Here is a 23,978-nt window from a genome sequence, read left to right on the forward strand (position 1 = left end):
GGGCCAACGAACTGTCACCGAGGGCCAACGAACTGTCACCGAGGGCCAACGAACTGTCACCGAGGGCCAACGAACTGTCACCGAGGGCCAACGAACTGTCACCGAGGGCCAGCGAACTGTCACCGAGGGCCAGCGAACTGTCACCGAGGGCCAGCGAACTGTCACCGAGGGCCAGCGAACTGTCACCGAGGGCCAACGAACTGTCACCGTGGGCCAGCGAACTGTCACCGAGGGCCAACGAACTGTCACCGAGGGCCAGCGAACTGTCACTGAGGGCCAACGAACTGTCACTGAGGGCCAACCAACTGTCACTGAGGGCCAACGAACTGTCACCGAGGGCCAACCAACTGTCACTGAGGGCCAACGAACTGTCACCGAGGGCCAACGAACTGTCACCGAGGGCCAACGAACTGTCACCGAGGGCCAACGAACTGTCACCGAGGGCCAGCGAACTGTCACCGAGGGCCAGCGAACTGTCACCGAGGGCCAGCGAACTGTCACCTAGGGCCAGCGAACTGTCACCGAGGGCCAACGAACTGTCACCGTGGGCCAGCGAACTGTCACCGAGGGCCAACGAACTGTCACCGAGGGCCAGCGAACTGTCACTGAGGGCCAACGAACTGTCACTGAGGGCCAACCAACTGTCACTGAGGGCCAACGAACTGTCACCGAGGGCCAACCAACTGTCACTGAGGGTCAACGAACTGTCACCGAGGGCCAACGAACTGTCACCGAGGGCCAACGAACTGTCACCGAGGGCCAACGAACTGTCACCGAGGGCCAACGAACTGTCACCGAGGGCCAGCGAACTGTCACAGAGGGCCAACGAACTGTCACGGAGGGCCAACGAACTGTCACCGAGGGCCAGCAAACTGTCACCGAGGGCCTACACAGTCCCTAAGATACACAAAAAAACTGTCCCAGTCCCTGGATGACTGATCATGCCAGGTAATACGTTCCCTTTGGAACCCCTGTCACAATTCCTAGACTACTACAGTACATCAAACCATATACACAATGTCTGCCCTCCTATGAGAGAGACTCTTCTGATCTTATCCTTAAGTTAGATCAGCTCTCGCCCAAATACGCTCAATGTCACTCTGGTCTCCTTCCGTCAGTGGAGGCTGGTGAGGAGAGGACGGCTCATAGCAATGTCTGTAATGGAGGAAATTGAATGGCATCAAACGCGTAGAAACCATATGTTTGATGTGTTTGATACCATTCCATGTATTCCATTCCAGTCATTACTATGAGCCGTCTCCTCTCACCAGCCTCCACTGCCTTTGATGTAGATTCACTTTACACCAACATCCCCCCCCAAAAAATAACCGATCGATGTCATAGGTCATACTCTCCTACGGAGAGAAGAGATTGTACCTCCCTCCGGATTCATTACTTCTTTGGCCTCCATTGCTCTTGCCAATAACTTTTTAAATGTACGAAAACGACTTCTACCTCCAACAGTGGCGATGGGAGCCGCTATGGCCCCTTATGTTGTCAATTTGTATGTGGGAGCCGCTATGGCCCCTTATGTTGTCAATTTGTATGTGGGAGCCGCTATGGCCCCTTATGTTGTCAATGTGTATGTGGGAGCCGCTATGGCCCCTTATGTTGTCAATGTGTATGTGGGAGCCGCTATGGCCCCTTATGTTGTCAATTTGTATGTGGGAGCCGCTATGGCCCCTTATGTTGTCAATTTGTATGTGGGAGCCGCTATGGCCCCTTATGTTGTCAATTTGTATGTGGGAGCCGTGTGTTTGATCACCAACTCAACCCTTTCCTACCCAACGTCATGCAAACTCCTACGTTGGCGTGTCCTGAAATTACGTGACTATTTTAATGATGAAACCCCCTTGTGGCTGTCAGAAGGAACACCAATCTCAGATACAAACTGGTACACTCTATACACAAAACTGACGCACCTACACAAAACACCATTGATGGCCTCCCACTCCCTAAAGACCATTACCCGTGCGCACACTGTTCCTGTTGCGCACAATCACAAAAAAACCCGTAAACATATTAAAAAAAACAAGCCCATCACCCTGAAGAGCCTGACTACATGTGCTTCTGAAGGACTTATCTATACCATCCAGCTAGAAGACCCTAGTAGTTGAAGCACGTTGCAGTTGTGAGTCCTGATATACTAGGTAGACTGCTCCTATGATATATATTATTATTATTATTATTATTATTACTATTACTATTATTATTATTAATATTATTATTATTATTATTATTATTATTATTATTATTAATATTATTATTTATATTATTATTATTATTATTATTTATATTATTGTTATTATTATTACTATTATTTATATTATTATTACTATTATTATTTATATTATTATTATTATTATTTATATTATTATTATTACTATTATTATTTATATAATTATTATTATGTATATTATTATGTATATTATTATCCTTATTATTATTTATATTGTTATTATTACTATTATTACTATTTATATTTATATTATTACTATTATTATTATTATTATTTATATTATTATTATTATTACTATTATTATTATAATTTATATTTCTATTATTATTATTATTTATATTATTATTATTACTATTATTATACTATATTATTATATTATTATTGTTATTTTATATATTATTATTATTTATATTATTATTATTATTATTTATATTTATATTTTGTATCATTATCCTTATTATTTTTATTATTATTATTATTTATACTATTATTTTTATCATTATTATTATTTATAATTTTTTAAATTATTATTGTTTTTATTATTATTTTTATTTTTATTTTTTTATTATTATACTTTTTTAAAATTATTATTATTATTATTATTATATATATATTTTATTATTATTATTTGTATTATTATTTGTATTATTATATATATTTTTGTATTATTATTATTTGTATTATTATTTTTATAATTATAATTATTATTATTGTTATTAATTTCTAAATCTATGATGTTAATAGTTCACTAAAGTTTATTGCAAGGTACTGGCCGCATGCTCGTCTTCTTTCTTTGGATTACCTGCCATTTAGGGGCATTCCTCTCACATGTGACTCCAATGGGACATTTTCTCAGAGAGAAACTGCTGTTCTCTAGCATGTCAGTCAGTAGGTCCATGGTGCCCAACAGCAAGTGCCTTGAAAAAAAAGTGTGTCAAGCAACAAATGAAGTGGCAACCAGAGCTGCAGAGCTAACACCATAATCACTAAGTCCACCCTGTTACCACGTGGAGATACGCCCTTCCACATTATTCAGAGCAACAACGCTGATCTGTCTAAAGGCTGTGCTCTCTTGGACAATGTTTACCTAGCGAACCGCTGTGACATTCACCTCTAGCTGATGTACATCCTACTGCACTTGAACAAACAGTGACAAAGTGTTGGCTAGGAAACTGAAAGAAACTACATTGGGACAAAGCAAAAATTAAAATAAGGTTGGACTCTGACATACATCCTCCAAGATCACGACCACCGGGCCCCTTTCAGAGAGACCAGCACCACCCTACACCATCGGCCCCTTACAGAGAGACCAGCACCACCCTACACCATCGGGCCCCTTACAGAGGGACCAGCACCACCCTACACCATTGGGCCCCTTCCAGAGAGGACAGCGCCACCATACACCATCGGGCCCCTTACAGAGAGGCCAGCTCCACCCTTAACCATCGGGCCCCTTCCAGAGAGGCCAGCTCCACCCTACACCACTGGGCCACCTCCAGAGAGGACAGCTCCACCCTGAACCATCGGGCCCCTTCCAGAGAGGACAGAACCACCCTGAACCATCGGGCCCCTTCCAGAGAGGACAGCTCCACCCTGAACCATCGGGCCCCTTCCAGAGAGGCCAGCTCCACCCTGAACCATCGGGCCCCTTCCAGAGAGGACAGCACCATCCACCCCACTACCCCCCCATGCTAACAGGACAACACATCAATCAGAAGAGACCAACAGTCCAGCAAGACAGAAGATTTAATAATGAAAGAGAAGGATTTCTGTTTTGAATTTGGTCACGTTTGTGTGGAAGAGATGGAAAAACGATTGTTATCCATCAATAATGATAAGCCACCAGGTATAGACAACCTAGATGGTAAACTATAGAGAATGGTAGCAGACTGTATTACCACCAGGTATAGACAACCTAGATGGTAAACTATTGGAGAATGGTAGCAGACTGTATTACCACCAGGTATAGACAACCTAGATGGTAAACTATAGAGAATGGTAGCAGACTGTATTACCATATAGACAACCTAGATGGTAAACTATAGAGAATGGTAGCAGACTGTATTACCATATAGACAACCTAGATGGTAAACTATTGGAGAATGGTAGCAGACTGTATTACCATATAGACAACCTAGATGGTAAACTATAGAGAATGGTAGCAGACTGTATTACCATATAGACAACCTAGATGGTAAACTATTGAGAATGGTAGCAGACTGTATTACCACCAGGTATAGACAACCTAGATGGTAAACTATTGAGAATGGTAGCAGACTGTATTACCACCAGGTATAGACAACCTAGATGGTAAACTATTGAGAATGGTAGCAGACTGTATTACCACCAGGTATAGACAACCTAGATGGTAAACTATTGAGAATGGTAGCAGACTGTATTACCACCAGGTATAGACAACCTAGATGGGAAACTATTGAGAATGGTAGCAGACTGTATTACCACCAGGTATAGACAACCTAGATGGTAAACTATTGAGAATGGTAGCAGACTGTATTACCACCAGGTATAGACAACCTAGATGGTAAACTATTGAGAATGGTAGCAGACTGTATTACCACCAGGTATAGACAACCTAGATGGTAAACTATTGAGAATGGTAGCAGACTGTATTACCACCAGGTATAGACAACCTAGATGGTAAACTATTGGAGAATGGTAGCAGACTGTATTACCACCAGGTATAGACAACCTAGATGGTAAACTATAGAGAATGGTAGCAGACTGTATTACCACCAGGTATAGACAACCTAGATGGTAAACTATTGAGAATGGTAGCAGACTGTATTGCCACCAGGTATAGACAACCTAGATGGTAAACTATTGAGAATGGTAGCAGACTGTATTACCATATAGACAACCTAGATGGTAAACTATTGAGAATGGTAGCAGACTGTATTGCCACCCCTATTTGCCATGTCTTTAACCAAAGCCAAAAGGTGTTTGTGTCCACAGGGATGGAAAGAAGCTAAAGTTATTCCACTAAATAAAAATAGTGAATCCCTCTTTGCTGGCTCTAACAGCCGCCCAATCAGTTTGCTGACTGTTCTTAGCAAACTGCTGGAGAAAATTGTGTTTGAACAAATACAATGCTTTTTTAAAGAGAACAAGTTAACTACTGACTTTCAGCATGCGTATCGGGAAGGACTCTCAACTTCTACTGTATTGACTCAGATGACTGATGATTGGCTAAAATAAATGGACAATAAGATGATTTCTCAAGCTGTTTTGTTAGATTTCAATGCAGCCTTTGATGTTATTGATCATAGTTTGTTATTGAAAAAAACCCTCAACTCTTTACATCACCTGCCATCACATGGTTGGAGAGTTATTTATCCAATAGCACCCACAGAGGTTTCTTCAATGGAAGCGTCTCTAACAACAGATATGTACAGTGCAGTGTCCCTCAGGGCACTTCCCTTGGGCTATTGCTCTTCTCTGGTTTTACAAATGATTTGCCACTTGTCTTTCAAGAATCTAAAATGACTATGTACTGTATGCTGAAGATTGCACACTCTGCACATCAGTACCTACAGCCAGTGAGCTGACTGAGACTCAATAGCAAAGAGTTAGACAGTTTTAGAATGGGTAATTAACAATAAACTGGTCTTGAATACATCTAAAAACCAAAAGCATTGTATTTGGTTCAAAGCATCCCCTTATACCTAAACCTCAACTGCAGTTAGAGTTTAGGTCACCTATGTGAGAATGCTGTTAATTTACTACAGCTCAGCGTTCAACACCATAGTGCCCTACAAGCTCATCACCACGTTAAGGCACCTGGGACTGAACACCTTCCTCTTCAACTGGATCCTGGACATACTGAAGGGCTGCCCCCAGGTGGTGATGGTAGGCAACAACACATCCGCCATGCTTAGTCCCCTACTGTACTCCCTGTTCACCCATGACTGCGTGGCCAAGCATGACTCCAACACCATCATTAAGATTGTCGATGACACAAGGGTGGTAGGCCTGATCACCAACAATGATGAGACAGCCTATAGGGAGGAGGTCAAAGACCAGGCAGTGTGATGGCAGGACAACAACCTTTTCCTAATTGTCAGCAAGACAAAGGAGCTGATCGTGGACTACAGGAAACAGAGGGCCGAGCACGCCCCCATTCACATCAACAGGTCTGTAGTGGAGCGGGTCGAGACCTTCAAGTTCCTCGTGTCCACACCACTAAGGATATATTATGGTCCACATTACACCAACACGGTCATGAAGAGGGCACGACAACCCCTCTTCTCACTTAGGAGGCTGAAAAGATTTGGCATCGGCCCTCAAATAGTTCTACAGCTGCACCTGTCATGAACGTCATTGTAATGATCGGACCAAGGTGCAGCGTGGAATGGTTTCATCATATTTATTTGAGTGAAACGCACAGAAAACAATACAGAGCAAAACGAAACATGAAGCCAATGTAGTGCTCACAGGCAACTATACATAGACAAGATCCCACAATAAACAGCTGGGAAAAGGCTGCCTAAATATGATCCCCAATCAGAGACAACGATAGACAGCTGTCTCTGATTGAGAACCATACCAGGCCAACATAGAAATACCAAAACTAGAGTACCCACCCTAGTCACACCCTGACCTAACCAAAATAGAGAATAAAAAGTCTCTCTAAGGTCAGGGCGTGACAGCACCATTGAGAGCATCTTGACATGATCGCATCACCGCTTGGTATGGAAACTGCTTGGCATCCGACCGCAAGGCGCTACAGACGTACGGGCCAGTACATCACCGGGGCCGAGCTCCCTACCATCCAGCACCTCTATACCAGGCGGTGTCAAAGACTGCAGCCACCCAAGTCATAGACTGTTCTCTCTGCTACCGCACAACAAGTGTTACCTATGCTCCAAGTCTGGAACTAACAGGTCCCTCAGCAAGCCATAAGACGGTTAAATGGTTAACCAAATAGCTACCCAGACTATCTGCATTCACCCTTTCGCACTAACTCTTTTGACTCATCACATACGCTGCTGCTACTGTTTGTTATCTATCCTGTTGCCTAGTCACTTTATCCCTAGTTATATTTGAGGGTTCCCGAGTGCCGCAGCGATCTAAGCCACTGCATCGCAGTGCTAGAGGCGTCACAACACTGGTTCAATCCCTGGCTGTATCACAGCCGGCCGTGATTGGGAGTCCCATAGGGCGGCAAACATTTGGCCCAGTGTTGTCCAGTTTAGGGTAGGGTTTGGCCGGGGTAGGCCATCATTGTAAAAAATAATTTGTTCGTAACTGACTTGCCTAGTTAGATAAAGGTTAAGAAGCATTTGTGTGTTGAAAATGCCTAACCACTTGTTTAATCTATTTGCATTCACTTCAAACAGATATACATACGCCACTATGGCTTTCTTCACGGTACCCAAACCAAAAACAGATTTAATGTGTCGCTCAGTTATTTATAGAGCCATGTCATCGTGGAATGCTCTGCCACCAGAGGTTACTCAGGCTAAAAGCAATTTTAGCTTTAAAAAAACAGATTAAAAAACATTTTATCACAGCGCCTCTCCTCTGTCTAAAGATCTAATTTGACCGTACTGTATAAAAGAATATGAATCATTATGAAGTGTGTAAATAGTATTGTTTGTCTCTTGGTGTCTTTCCAATATATAACTTATATTTCATTTTTTATTTAGAATTGAATGTAATATCTTATGTTGTTTTTGTCAATAGCTGTTTTGTACTTTGTCATGTATTTGTATGTTTTATGTAGACCCCAGGAAGAGTAGCTGCTGCATGTTCAGTAGTTAATGAACCCCAGGAAGAGTAGCTGCTGCATGTTCAGTAGTTAATGAACCCCAGGAAGAGTAGCTGCTGCATGTACAGTAGTTAATGAACCCCAGGAAGAGTAGCTGCTGCATGTACAGTAGTTAATGAACCCCAGGAAGAGTAGCTGCTGTATGTTCAGTAGTTAATGAACCCCAGGAAGAGTAGCTGCTGCATGTACAGTAGTTAATGAACCCCAGGAAGAGTAGCTGCTGCATGTTCAGTAGTTAATGAACCCCAGGAAGAGTAGCTGCTGCATGTTCAGTATCTAATGAACCCCAGGAAGAGTAGCTGCTGCATGTTCAGTAGTTAATGAACCCCAGGAAGAGTAGCTGCTGCATGTACAGTAGTTAATGAACCCCAGGAAGAGTAGCTGCTGCATGTACAGTAGTTAATGAACCCCAGGAAGAGTAGCTGCTGTATGTTCAGTAGTTAATGAACCCCAGGAAGAGTAGCTGCTGCATGTACAGTAGTTAATGAACCCCAGGAAGAGTAGCTGCTGCATGTTCAGTAGTTAATGAACCCCAGGAAGAGTAGCTGCTGCATGTTCAGTATCTAATGAACCCCAGGAAGAGTAGCTGCTGCATGTTCAGTAGTTAATGAACCCCAGGAAGAGTAGCTGCTGCATGTACAGTAGTTAATGAACCCCAGGAAGAGTAGCTGCTGCATGTACAGTAGTTAATGGACCCCAGGAAGAGTAGCTGCTGCATGTTCAGCAGTTAATGGACCCCAGGAAGAGTAGCTGCTGCATGTTCAGTATCTAATGGACCCCAGGAAGAGTAGCTACTGCATATTCAGTAGTTAATGGACCCCAGGAAGAGTAGCTGCTGTATATTCAGTAGTTAATGGACCCCAGGAAGAGTAGCAGCTGCATGTCCAGTAGTTAATGGACCCCAGGAAGAGTAGCTGCTGCATGTTCATTAGTTAATGGACCCCAGGAATAGTAGCTGCTGCATGTTCAGTATCTAATGGACCCCAGGAAGAGTAGCTACTGCATATTCAGTAGTTAATGGACCCCAGGAAGAGTAGCTGCTGCATGTTCAGTAGTTAATGTACCCAGGAAGAGTAGCTGCTGCATGTTCAGTAGTTAATGGGGATCCTAATAAACTACACAATCTAAACGCATAGTCATGCGAAGTAGTTTGGGTGTGGTGCGATATCTTTCTTCAAAAAGGGGGGAATGTTTTGTCAACGGGGGAGGGGAGGTTGCCCACACTGCAAACAGCACCCTCAGCACCCCCTACTTCCTGCGGCTATGGCTAAACCACCCTATATACAGTATCTAAACCCCTCTCGAAACCACCATATGTACAGTACAGTATCTAACTCCCTCTCTAAACCACCCTACTATGTCCCTACTGTGTTCTGTTTGAAAAGCCAATCCTGGCTTCACGTTTTGGGCTGAAAATCTGTTGTGGGTAAATACAGACTAAATGATTGGATTAGGGTCGCTTCATTGGTCGGTAGCGTGATGGTGGGATTACAGACAGTACTGCCAGGCCTATGGATTTCCTGTCAGATTCCATGTATCACATAGACCTCTCTCTCTTTTTTCTTTCTCTCTCTCTCTCTCTCTCTCCCCCTCTCTCTCTCTCTCCCCCTCTCTCTCTCTCTCTCTCTCCCCCTCCCTCCCTCCCTCCCTCCCTCCCTCCCTCCCTCTATCTCCCTCTCTATCTCACTCTGTCTCTCTCTCTCTCCCCCTCTCCCTCCCTCCCTCCCTCCCTCCCTCCCTCCCTCCCTCCCTCCCTCTATCTCACTCTGTCTCTCTCTCTCTCCCTCTCTCTCTCTCTCTCTCCCTCTCTCTCCCTCCCTCCCTCCCTCCCTCTATCTCACTCTCTATCTCACTCTGTCTCTCTCTCTCTCCCCCTCTTCTCTCCCTCCCTCCCTCCCTCCCACTCTCTATCTCACTCTCTCTCTCTCTCCCCCTCTCTCTCTCTCTCTCCCTCCCTCCCTCCCTCCCTCCCTCCCTCCCTCCCTCCCTCCCTCTCTCTATCTCACTCTCTATCTCACTCTGTCTCTCTGACTCTAAGTTAGCCTGTCAGAGCAGAGGAGAGGAAGATAAACCCACTTGTCTAAGTCTTGTTGCACGGCCACCACCCTGGCCAACACTGGATCATTTTACATGCCCCTCATTTTCTGTGAACAAGTCAATCATTTTAGCAATCTACCGTTACTCTATTCATATGTATCAATATTCTTTTGACGATTATATACATTTTGATCTACCTGTTATCTCACGTTCTCAACTATCTTTTGCAGCCAACGAAGGATGAAATGATATGTCCTCTATTTGATCTCTTTGTCGACCAGGAAAAGATATCTCCATCCCTGAAACAAAAACAAATCTCCCTTATTGATTAGCCATGTCTGGATGTCTTCATCCAACCAGAATATCTTTGATTTCCCTCTGCCTGGCCTCATTTCCAGAGTACATTAAATCTCCCTATCGATCAAACATTGAATTATGAATACCATTGCCTTTCTATTAAACCAATCCACTTTCTGTTTCGTTTGGTTCTGATAAACACTGACATGAAAAAAGAGGTCACATTTTTGTCCATTTATGTAAAAGAGTTGTTTGAGTAAGAATCTGTCCATTTGTCCCGGCCTGGAGACATAACGACACAGAGATCAATAGGACCGTGTGATGGGCTTGCTATTGATCAGAAAGATGGGGGTTGCTGAACTATGGACACTTCACCCCAGTCATCTATCTAGTTCTGAATAGAGGATACTCTGGAACTCCAGTCATCTATCTATCTAGTTCTGAATAGAGGATACTCTGGAACTCCAGTCATCTATCAATCTAGTTCTGAATAGAGGATACTCTGGAACCCCAGTCATCTATCTAGTTCTGAATAGAGGATACTCTGGAACTCCAGTCATCTATCTAGTTCTGAATAGAGGATAGTCTGGAACTCCAGTCATCTATCTAGTTCTGAATAGAGGATACTCTGGAACTCCAGTCATCTATCTATTCTGAATAGAGGATACTCTGGAACTCCAGTCATCTATCTAGTTCTGAATAGAGGATACTCTGGAACTCCAGTCATCTATCTAGTTCTGAATAGAGGATACTCTGGAACCCCAGTCATCTATCTAGTTCTGAATAGAGGATACTCTGGAACTTCAGTCATCTATCTAGTTCTGAATAGAGGATACTCTGGAACTCCAGTCATCTATCTATTCTGAATAGAGGATACTCTGGAACTCCAGTCATCTATCTAGTTCTGAATAGAGGATACTCTGGAACTCCAGTCATCTATCTAGTTCTGAATAGAGGATACTCTGGAACTCCAGTCATCTATCTAGTTCTGAATAGAGGATACTCTGGAACTCCAGTCATCTATCTAGTTCTGAATAGAGGATACTCTGGAACCCCAGTCATCTATCTAGTTCTGAATAGAGGATACTCTGGAACTCCAGTCATCTATCTAGTTCTGAATAGAGGATACTCTGGAACCCCAGTCATCTATCTAGTTCTGAATAGAGGATACTCTGGAACTCCAGTCATCTATCTAGTTCTGAATAGAGGATACTCTGGAACTCCAGTCATCTATCTAGTTCTGAATAGAGGATACTCTGGAACTCCAGTCATCTATCTATTCTGAATAGAGGATACTCTGGAACTCCAGTCATCTATCTAGTTCTGAATAGAGGATACTCTGGAACTCCAGTCATCTATCTAGTTCTGAATAGAGGATACTCTGGAACTCCAGTCATCTATCTAGTTCTGAATAGAGGATACTCTGGAACTCCAGTCATCTATCTAGTTCTGAATAGAGGATACTCTGGAACCCCAGTCATCTATCTATCTAGTTCTGAATAGAGGATACTCTGGAACTCCAGTCATCTATCTATCTAGTTCTGAATAGAGGATACTCTGGAACTCCAGTCATCTATCTATCTAGTTCTGAATAGAGGATACTCTGGAACTCCAGTCATCTATCTATCTAGTTTTGAATAGAGGATACTCTGGAACTCCAGTCATCTATCTAGTTCTGAATAGAGGATACTCTGGAACTCCAGTCATCTATCTAGTTCTGAATAGAGGATACTCTGGAACTCTAGTCATCTATCTAGTTCTGAATAGAGGATACTCTGGAACCCCAGTCATCTATCTAGTTCTGAATAGAGGATACTCTGGAACTCCAGTCATCTATCTAGTTCTGAATAGAGGATACTCTGGAACCTCAGTCATCTCTCTAGTTCTGAATAGAGGATACTCTGGAACTCCAGTCATCTATCTATCTAGTTCTGAATAGAGGATACTCTGGAACTCCAGTCATCTATCTATCTAGTTCTGAATAGAGGATACTCTGGAACTCCAGTCATCTATCTATCTAGTTCTGAATAGAGGATACTCTGGAACTCCAGTCATCTATCTATCTAGTTCTGAATAGAGGATACTCTGGAACTCCAGTCATCAATCTATCTAGTTCTGAATAGAGGATACTCTGGAACTCCAGTCATCTATCTATCTAGTTCTGAATAGAGGATACTCTGGAACTCCAGTCATCTATCTATCTAGTTCTGAATAGAGGATACTCTGGAACTCCAGTCATCTATCTAGTTCTGAATAGAGGATACTCTGGAACTCCAGTCATCTAAAAAAAATTGTCCATCGCTACATGTCCGTTTGTTTTGAACTAATTGACTTCCATTCACAACACACTAATCAAGATCAAATCAAATGTATTTATATAGCCCTTCTTACATCAGCTGATATCTGAAACCCAGCCTAAAACCCCAAACAGCAACCAATGCAGGTGTAGAAGCACGATGGCTAGGAAAAACTCCCTAGAAAGGCCAAAACCTAGGAAGAAACCTAGAGAGGAACAAGGCTATGAGGGGTGGCCAGTCCTCTTCTGGCTGCGCCGGGTGGAGATTATAACAGCACATGGCCAAGATGTTCAAATGTTCATAAATGACCAGCGTGGTCAAATAATAATAATCATAGTAGTTGTCGAGGGTGCAACAAGTCAGCAACTCAAGAGTAAGTGTCAGTTGGCTTTTTCATAGCCGATCTTTGAGAGTATCTCTACCGCTCCTGCTGTCTCTAGAGAGTTGAAAACAGCAGGTCTGGGACAGGTAGCACGTCCGATGAACAGGTCAGGGTTCCAGCAGGTCTGGGACAGCAGGTCTGGGACAGGTAGCACGTCCGGTGAACAGGTCAGGGTTCCAGAACAATTGAAACTGGAGCAGCAGCATGGCCAGGTGGACTGGGGACAGCAAGGAGTCATCATGCTAGGTAGTCATGAGGCATGGTCCTAGGGCTCAGGTCCTCCGAGAGAAAGAAAGAGAGAAAGAGAGAATTAGAGAGAGCATATTTATCACACAGGACATCGGATAAGACAAGAGAAATACTCCAGATGTAACAGACTGACCCTAGCCCCCCGACACATAAACTACAGCAGCATAAATACTGAAGGCTGAGACAGGAGGGGTCAGGAGACACTGTGGCCCCATCCGATGAAACCACCGGACAGGGCCAAACAGGCAGGATATAACCCCACCCACTTTGCCAAAGCACAGCCCCCACACCACTACTACCGCAATATAAGACAGCTATGAACAGAGGATCAATATTTAGAAAACATACACAGTACCAGTCAAACGTTTTGAACACCTACTCATTCAAAGGTTTTTCTTAATTCTTTACTATTTTCTACATTGTAGAATAATCAACACCATGAAATAATACATACGGAATCATGTAGTAACCAAAAACGTGTTAAACAAATCCAAATATATCTTTGTGAGAAGCAGAGTAGGTGAACGGATGATCTCCGCATGTGTGGTTCCCACCGTGAAGCATGGAGGAGGAGGTGTGATGGTGTGGTGGTTCTTTGCTGGTGACTGTTGGTGATTTATTTAGAATTCAAGGCACACTTAACCAGCAAGGCTACCACAGCATTCTGCAGCAATACAGCGATATATATACACTGCTCAAAAAAATAAAGGGAACACTTAAACAACACAATGTAACTCCAAGTCAATCACACTTCTGTGAAATCAAACTGTCCACTTAGGAAGCAACACTGATTGACAATACATTTCACATGCTGTTGTGCAAATGGAATAGACAACAGGTGGAAATTATAGGCAATTAGCAAGACACCCCCAATAAAGGAGTGGTTCTGCAGGTGGTGACCACAGACCACTTCTCAGTTCCTATGCTTCCTGGCTGATGTTTTGGTCACTTTTGAATGCTGGCGGTGCTTTCACTCTAGTGTTAGCATGAGACGGAGTCTACAACCCACACAAGTGGCTCAGGTAGTGCAGCTCATCCAGGATGGCACATCAATGCGAGCTGTGGCAAGAAGGTTTGCTGTGTCTGTCAGCGTAGTGTCCAGAGCATGGAGGCGCTACCAGGAGACAGGCCAGTACATCAGGAGACGTGGAGGAGGCCGTAGGAGGGCAACAACCCAGCAGCAGGACCGCTACCTCTGCCTTTGTGCAAGGAGGAGCAGGAGAAGCACTGCCAGAGCCCTGCAAAATGACCTCCAGCAGGCCACAAATGTGCATGTGTCTGCTCAAACGGTCAGAAACAGACTCCATGAGGGTGGTATGAGGGCCCGACGTCCACAGGTGGGGGTTGTGCTTACAGCCCAACACCGTGCAGGACGTTTGGCATTTGCCAGAGAACACCAAGATTGGCAAATTCGCCACTGGCGCCCTGTGCTCTTCACAGATGAAAGCAGGTTCACACTGAGCACATGTGACAGACGTGACAGAGTCTGGAGACGCCGTGGAGAACATTCTGCTGCCTGCAACATCCTCCAGCATGACCGGTTTGGCGGTGGGTCAGTCATGGTGTGGGGTGGCATTTCTTTGGGGGGCCGCACAGCCCTCCATGTGCTCGCCAGAGGTAGCCTGACTGCCATTAGGTACCGAGATGAGATCCTCAGACCCCTTGTGAGACCATATGCTGGTGCGGTTGGCCCTGGCTTCCTCCTAATGCAAGACAATACTAGACCTCATGTGGCTGGAGTGTGTCAGCAGTACCTGCAAGAGGAAGGCATTGATGCTATGGACTGGCCCGCCCGTTCCCCAGACCTGAATCCAATTGAGCACATCTGGGACATCATGTCTCGCTCCATCCACCAACGCCACGTTGCACCACAGACTGTCCAGGAGTTGGCGGATGCTTTAGTCCAGGTCTGGGAGGAGATCCCTCAGGAGACCATCCGCCACCTCATCAGGAGCATGCTCCGGCGTTGTAGGGAGGTCATACAGGCACGTGGAGGCCACACACACTACTGAGCCTCATTTTGACTTGTTTTAAGGACATTACATCAAAGTTGGATCAGCCTGTAGTGTGGTTTTCCACTTTAATTTTGAGTGTGACTCCAAATCCAGACCTCCATGGGTTGATAAATTGGATTTCCATTGATTATTTTTGTGTGATTTTGTTGTCAGCACATTCAACTATGTAAAGAAAAAAGTATTTCATAAGATTATTTCATTCATTCAGATCTAGGATGTGTTGTTTAAGTGTTCCCTTTATTTTTTTGAGCAGTATATATATATTTTTTGAGCAGTATATATATATATATATATTCCATCCCTCTCTGTCTATTTGTTATGAACTATGGGAATTTAATCTCTGTACACTTCTGAACTCTGTGGAACTATGGTTCTGTTCAAGTTCTGTTCAAGCCACACTACTACAGTGGTGAGTTCTGTTCAAGCCACACTACTACAGTGGTGAGTTCTGTTCAAGCCACACTACTACAGTGGTGAGTTCTGTTCAAGCCACACTACTACAGTGGTGAGTTCTGTTCAAGCCACACTACTACAGTGGTGAGTTCTGTTCAAGCCACACTACTACAGTGGTGAGTTCTGTTCAAGCCACACTACTACAGTGGTGAGTTCTGTTCAAGCCACACTACTACAGTGGTGAGTTCTGTTCAAGCCACACTACTACAGTGGTGAGTTCTGTTCAAGCCACACTACTACAGTGGTGAGTTCTGTTCAAGCCACACTACTACAGTGATGAGTTCTGTTCAAGCCACACTACTAAAATCATATAACTCTGCTATGATCCAACAGAGGATCACCATTTTTTTCCTTCATATTTTGGCCATCCCTCCCTCCCTCCCTCCCGCCCTGTCTGCTTGTTTTACTCTCGATTTCACAGACAAGTAAGAGGATATCCTTGTATCGCAGGGGACTGTGAAATGCGGTATGGGATAGTTGTCATTCTTTAGGAGTTGGGGGATCTGTAAAATGCTTGCTGTATGGGAGGGGAGATAAAAGCGTACAATAATGATTTTTGACCCCTATAAGCTGCTTTTGAGCCCTTTAAGCATAGCTGCACAGTCATGACCAAATTATTTTCTGTAATATTTTCTGTTTCCCATCAGCCTGGTCTCATAGACTAGACATAACATAGTAAAGGTAAATCGGGGACATGCAAATTAGTATGATATGTGTTACAGGCTTTGGTTTTTCCATTTATATTTCGAGGTTGGAGGTTAGCACGCTAGCACGTGAGGCGCACCAGTTGGTGTCACCTGGTTAGGCAGTATGTTTTACACCTCTACAGTCGTGGCCAAAAGTTTTGAGAATGACACAAATATTAATTTTCACAAAGTTTGCTGCTTCAGTGTCTTTAGATATTTTTTGTCAGATGTTACTATGAAATACTGAAGTATAATTACAAGCATTTCATAAGTATCAAAGGATTTTATTGACAATTACATGAAGTTGATGCAAAGAGTCAATATTTGCAGTGTTGACCCTTCTTTTTCAAGACTTCTGCAATCCGCCCTGGCATGCTGTCAATTAACTTCTGGGCCACATCCTGACTGATGGTAGCCCATTCTTGCATAATCAATGCTTGGAGTTTGTCAGAATTTGTGGGTTTTTGTTTGTCCACCCGCCTCTTGAGGATTGACCACAAGTTCTCAATGGGATTAAGGTCTGGGGAGTTTCCTGGCCATGGACCCAAAATACCAATGTTTTGTTCCCCGAGCCACTTAGTTAATACTTTTTCCTTATGGCAACTTGCTCCATCATGCTGGAAAACGCATTGTTCGTCACCAAACTGTTCCTGGATGGTTGGAAGAAGTTGCTCTCAGAGGATGTGTTGGTACCATTCTTTATTCATGGCTGTGTTCTTAGGCAAAATTGTGAGAGAGTCCACTCCCTTGGCTGAGAAGCAATGCCACACATGAATGGTCTCAGAATGCTTTACTGTTGGCATGACACAGGACTGACGGTAGCGCTCACCTTGTCTTCTCCGGACAAGCTTTTTTCCGGATGCCTCAAACAATTGGAAAGGGGATTCATCAGAGAAAATGACTTTACCCCAGTCCTCAGCAGTCCAATCCCTGTACCTTTTGCAGAATATCAGTCGGTCCCTGATGTTTTTCCTGGAGAGAAGTGGCTTCTTTGCTGCCCTTCTTGACACCAGGCCATCCCCCAAAAGTCTTCGCCTCACTGTGCATGCAGATGCACTCACACCTGCCTGCTGCCATTCCTGAGCAAGCTCTGTACTGGTGGTGCCCCAATCCCGCAGCTGAATCAACTTTAGGAGATGGTCCTGGCGCTTTCTGGACTTTCTTGGGCGCCCTGAAGCCTTCTTCACAACAATTGAACCACTCTCCTTGAAGATCTTGATGATCCGATAAATGGTTGATTTAGGTGCAATCTTACTGGCAGCAATATCCTTGCCTGTGAAGCCCTTTTTGTGCAACGCAATGATGACGGCACGTGGTTCCTTGCAGGTAACCATGGTTGACAGAGGAAGAACAATGATTCCAAGCACCACCCTCCTTTTGAAGCTTCCAGTATGTTATTCGAACTCAATCAGCATGACAGAGTGATCTCCAGCCTTGTCCTCGTCAACACTCACACCTGTGTTAACGAGAGAATCACTGACATGATGTCAGCTGGTCCTTTTGTGGCAGGGCTGAAATGCAGTGGAAATGTTTTGTTGGGTTCATTTGCATGGCAAAGAGGGACATTGCAATTAATTGCAATTCATCTGATCACTCTTCATAACATTCTGGAGTATATGCAAATTGCCATCATACAAACTGAGGCAGCAGACTTTGTGAAAATGTATATTTGTGTCATTCTCAAAACTTTTGGCCACGACTGTACACCTTTACACCTTTACATCTCTTTAGTCAGAAGGAGCTTCACCTGTGATATTTAAGAGTGGCTAACCCAGTACTCCAGTTGGCGACGAGTAACACCTTTAGTTGGCTCTTCCTGTTTGACTTCTAAAATAACAATCCTTTAACTGATCTTCCCTGTTTTCATTTTGAGACCCATGGGGCAGTGCACAATTGGCCCAGTGTTGTCCTGGTTAGGGGAGGGTTTGGCTGGTAGGGATGTCCTTGTACCATCACGCACCAGTGACTCCTGTGGCTGGCGGTGTATGGTGTTTCTTCCAACACATTGGTGCGGCTAACTTCCCGGTTAAGTGGGCATTGTGTCAAGAAGCAGTGCGGCTTGGTTGGGTTGGGTTTGGTTGGGTTGGGTTTCGGAGGATGCACGGATCTTGACCGTTGCCTCTCCCGAGTCCGTACGAGAGTTGCAGCAATGAGACAAGGCTGCAACTACCAATTGGATACCAAGAAATTGGGGAGAAAACATGGTTAAAAAAAAGGTGGAAGACACATTTCAGTTGAAGGCATTCAGTTGCACAACTGACTAGGTATCCCCCCCCCCCCAAATGGTCGCCCATTTGCTGCTATAACAGCCTCCACTCTTCTGGGAAGGCTTTCCACTAGATGTTGGAACATTGCTGTGGGGACTTGCTTCCATTCAGCCACAAGAGCATTAGTGAGGTCCGGAACTGATTTTGAGCAATTAGGCCTGGCTCACAGTCAGCGTTCCAATTCATCCCAAAGGTGTTTGATGGGGTTGAGGTCAGGGCTCTGTGCAGGCCAGTCAAGTTCTTCTATACCGATCTCAACAAACCATTTCTGTATGGACCTTGCTTTGTGCATGTGAACATTGTCATGCTAAAACATGAAAGGGCCTTCCCCAAGCTGTTCCCACAAAGTTGGAAGCACAGAAATGTCTAGAATGTCATCGTATGCTGTAGCGTTATGATTTCCCTCCACTGGAACTAAGGGGCCTAGCCCGAAGCTTGAAAAACAGCCCCATACCATTATTCCTCTTCCACCAAACTTTACAGTTGGCACTATGCACTGGGGCAGGTAGCCTTTTCCTGGCATCCGCCGAATCCAGATTTGTCCGTTGAACTGTCTGGTGGTGAAGCGTGATTCATCACTCCAGAGAACGCGTTTTCCACTGCTCCAGTCCAGCCATACACCACTCCAGCCGACGCTTGGCATTGCGCATGGTGATCTTAGGCTTGTGTGCGGCTGCTCGGCCATGGAAACCCATTTCATGAAGCTCCCGACGAACAGTTATTGTGCTGATGTTGCTTCTAAAGGCAGTTTGGAACTCGGTAGTTAACGTTGCAACCGAGGACAGACGATTTTTACGCACTACGCACTTCAGCACTCGGCGATCCCGTTCGGTGAGCTTGTGTGGCCTACCACTTAGTGGTTGAGCCGTTGTTGCTCTTAGACGTTTCCACTTCACAATAACAGAACTTACAGTTGACCGGGGCAGCTCTAGAAGGGCAGAAATTTGACGAAAAGTATTATTGGAAAGGTGGCATCCTATGACGGTGCCACGTAGAAAGTCATAGACTTCTTCAGTAAGGCCATCAAATCAAATCCAAATGTATTTGTCACATGCGCCGAATACAATAGGTGTAGACCTTACCGTGAAATGCTTACTTACAAGCACTTAACCCACAATGCAGTTCAAGAAATAGAGTTATGAAAATATTTACTAAATAAACTAAAGTAAAAAATAAAATGTAAAAAATGAACACAATATATTTACATATACAGGTAGAGGTTAGTCAAGGTCATTTGTAAAGTGACTATGCATAGATAATAAACAGCGAGTAGCAGCAGTGTAAAAACAAGGGGGAGGGGGTCAATGTAAATAGTCTGGGTGGCCATTTGATTAATTGTTCAGCAGTCTTATGGCTTGGGGGTAGAAGCTTAAGGAGCCTTTTGGTCCTAGACTTGGCGGTCCGGTACCGCTTGCCGTGCGGTAGCGGGGGGAACAGTCTATGACTTGGGTGACTGGAGTCTTTGCCAATTTTTTGGGGCTTCCTCTGACATCGCCTATTACATAGGTCCTGGATGTCAGGAAGCTTGGCCCCAGGGATGTACTGGGCTGTACGCACTACCCTCTGTAGCGCCTTACGTTCAGATGCCGAGCAGTTGTCATACCAGGCGGTGATGCAACCAGTCAGGATGCTCTCGGCGGTGAATCTGTAAAACATTTTGAGGATCTGGGGACCCATGCCAAATCTTTTCAGTCTCCTGAGGCGGAAAAGGTGTTGATGTGCCCTCTTCACAACTGTATTGGTGTGTTTGGACCATGATAGTTTGTTGGTGATGTGGATACCAAGGAACTTGAAACTCTCTACCCGCTCCAATTCTACAGCTAGTGTTTGTCTATGGAGATTGCATGGTTGGGTGCTCGATTTTATACACCTGGCAGCAACGGTTGTGGCTGAAATAGCCGAATCCACTAATTTGAAAGTGTGTCCACATACTTTTGTATACGTAGTGTATATTTAACAGTTAAACAATTGTTTTTTATATGGTCTTCAGACAGTAACTGTCTACTTCTTTCCCCCATTTTAAAGTGTTAATTAATAATAACTCTGCGTCCAGGTTGTTCCCTTACACTAGTTCTGATATACAGTGCCCTCCGTAATTACTGGGGCAGTAAAGCATTTTTGTCTTATTTTGGCACTGTTCTCCAGCACTTTAGATTTAAAATGATACAATGACTATGAGGTTAAAGTGCAGGCTGTTAGCTCTAATTTGAGGGTATTTTCATCCATGAATCATTTAGAAATTACAGCACTTTTTGTATATGCCCCCCCCCCATTTTAGGGGACCAAAAAGAGATGTGTATTAAAGTAGTAAAAAGTTGAGTGTTTGGTCCTATATTCATAGCATGTAATGGTTACATCTGACTTGTGACTCTACAGACCTGTTAGATGCATTCGCTGTTTGTTTTTGGTTGTGTTTCAGATTATTTTGTGCCCAATAGAAATTAATGTTAAGTAATGTATTGTGTCATTTTGGACAAAACTTGTATTGTAAATAAGAATAGAATATGTTTCTAAACACTTCTACATTAATGTGCAAGTGATTACGGATAATCCTGAATAAATTGTGGATAATGATGAGAGAGAAAGTTACAGATGCACAAATATCATATCCACCAAAAAATGCTACCCTCCCCTGTTATTGTAATGATGAGAACTTGTCTTGGGGGAAAGGGGTTTTTATTCGTCTGTAACTTTCTCACTCATCACTATTCACAATTCATTCAATACGATATGTAATCATATTCTAAATATGTAAGACTAAACAGATGCTGTGAAAAATAACACTTTTTTTTTGCAGGTTGTTGTGTTCAGTGTCAGAAGGGGGAGAGTCAGAAGGGGGAGAGTCAGAAGGGGGAGAGTCAGAAGGGGGAGAGTCAGAAGGGGGAGTGTCGGAAGGGGGAGAGTCGGAAGGGGGAGAGTCGGAAGGGGGAGAGTCGGAAAGGGGAGAGTCGGAAGGGGGAGAGTCAGAAGGGGGAGTGTCAGAAGGGGGAGAGTCAGAAGGGGGAGAGTCAGAAGGGGGAGAGTCAGAAGGGGGAGAGTCAGAAGGGGGAGTGTCAGAAGGGGGAGAGTCGGAAGGGGGAGAGTCGGAAGGGGGAGAGTCAGAAGGGGGAGAGTCGGAAGGGGGAGAGTCGGAAAGGGGAGAGTCGGAAGGGGAAGAGTCAGAAGGGGGAGAGTCAGAAGGGGAGAGTTGGAAGTGGGAGGAGATCCCTATATTCTCTCCTTTATTTGACATTGAATTGGTTTAAACTAATTCAAGTAAATAATTGGCACTTATAATGATAGTGTGTAGTCTTCATGGATGTGGGTTGTGTGTGTGTGTGTGTGTGTGTGTGTGTACAGTATCTGTATATACACACACTACTGTACACACACACCCTTGTGAATTGCTGGACTCGGTTAGCCCCTCCCCCTGTTGTCAATTGCCAACCCCCTTGGCCGCTATAAGGCCGGCCCCCTCCCAGCCAGCCAGCCAACAGCAGCTGTTCTATATCCCCCCCGTCTTAAAGAGCCTCTGTCCCTGCTATGGAGACAGTCAATCCACTTTCTCACTGACTACCTCAGTCTTAGTGCGCTGCGCTCTCACACTCTCACTGTTGCTCTCTCTACCCATCTCTCTCTCTCTCTCTCTCTCTCGCTTTCTGTCTCTCCGTATTCCTCTTTTATCCTTTTCTTCTCATCTGTCTCTTGCACTCTTTCTTCCCCACCATCTGTCTCTCTTTCTCTGTTTCCTCTCTCTCTCTCTCTCTCTCTCTCTCTTTCTCTCTCCTTTCTTCCTCTCTCTCTTTCTTTCTTCTTTCTTCCTCTCTCTCTCTCTCTCTGTTTCCTCTCTATCTTCCTCCTCTGACACTCAAACAGATACACACCCAACCTGCGGTACAGTACCTGTGAGTAGCGCAGTGTGTCTAGCCGAGCCAGAAGTGTTTTTCTAGTGAGGAGCAGGACAAGACAGGACAGAGGTGTGAAGAGACCGCTGACAGATTGACGGACTGCTCACAGGAAGTCATGAGGATGAACTGATTCTTTCTGGAATGCTTAAGCTGGACTGTGATGGATGTTCCTGAGCGGTGTGTCCCCCTCTGTTCTCAGGACCGGTAGGTGCAGCACTCTTCTCTCTCTCTTTTCTCTTGTACTCTTTTTTTTTAATATATTATCAATTCATCCTTTGTTTCCTCCATTTTTTAAGAAATTGAAAGCAGTGAGGTTTTGACATTAAATGTTAAATCACTTTTTTCCTCACAGTGGGCAAAGTTATCTATCTCTATATTTCTGCTCCGACGTTAGGGTTCTGTAAGTTTCATCAGAGAGACAATTTGCTTTATATATTTCTTTAATTTTGCTGCCAAACCAATTGGGAGTGCAAGGCTGTCCGGCTGACCGCACAGTGCAAGTAGAACCTTACCTAGCCTTGGCAGGAGGGGTGTTGGGGAGACGGCAGTCCAGGGCCGATCGTCCCACCACTCTCTTCATTAGGACCAGGGTCCCCCCCCCCCCCCCCGAGCTACTAGACTACCGGAATGACAGCCAGACAACCACTTTCCAACTCTGCCTGCAGCGGTTTTACCAAACCGTTTTACCAAACCGCTGCACAAGTACTGTAAAATGATGTGTGTGTGTGTGTGTGTGTGTGTGTGTGTGTGTGTGTGTGTGTGTGCGTGTGTGTGTATATTTGTTAATGTACCAGAAGAGTGTGTCTACTGTAAATAGGAAAAAAAGATTGTTATGGTTCACGATAAATTAGAGTTAATATTATTTATGTTTTAAAAATGTTCATAAAAATAATAGTTTAATACAGTGCTCACGTGAAACTCGGTCCTTGTTTTTTGTCCTAGCACTAACACAGCTAATTCAAATAATCAACTAATTATCAAGCGTTGGTAGTGTTAGAGGCAAAGCGAAATGTGCAACCCTCGGGGTCCCGAGGACCAAGTTTGGGAAACGTACTCCTATAGCAATTGTTTATTCAAAGCATCAAAACAGTAGCATTTGTCAAGCGTCCTGGAGATACATTTTTATGTATAATTTAATTTGAAAAACCCTAATATACTTGACAGTTAAACAATACGTCTTCATATGGTCTTTAGTGAGTAACTGTCTACTTTTTTTTTTAATCTCCATTTGAATTAAAGTGTTATAATCAAAATGTTGCAGGAAAAAAAAATTGCGACTCAAAATAAGAATTTAAATTGCGGAAGTGACATAGATAATCCCAAACTGTACTGTATATTCTAAACTTTGCATGTCTAGAGAGAAGCCATTCAATTTTACTAA

The sequence above is a fragment of the Salmo trutta genome, chromosome 1, assembly GCF_901001165.1.
Source record: "Salmo trutta chromosome 1, fSalTru1.1, whole genome shotgun sequence".
Lineage (NCBI taxonomy): Eukaryota > Metazoa > Chordata > Actinopteri > Salmoniformes > Salmonidae > Salmo > Salmo trutta.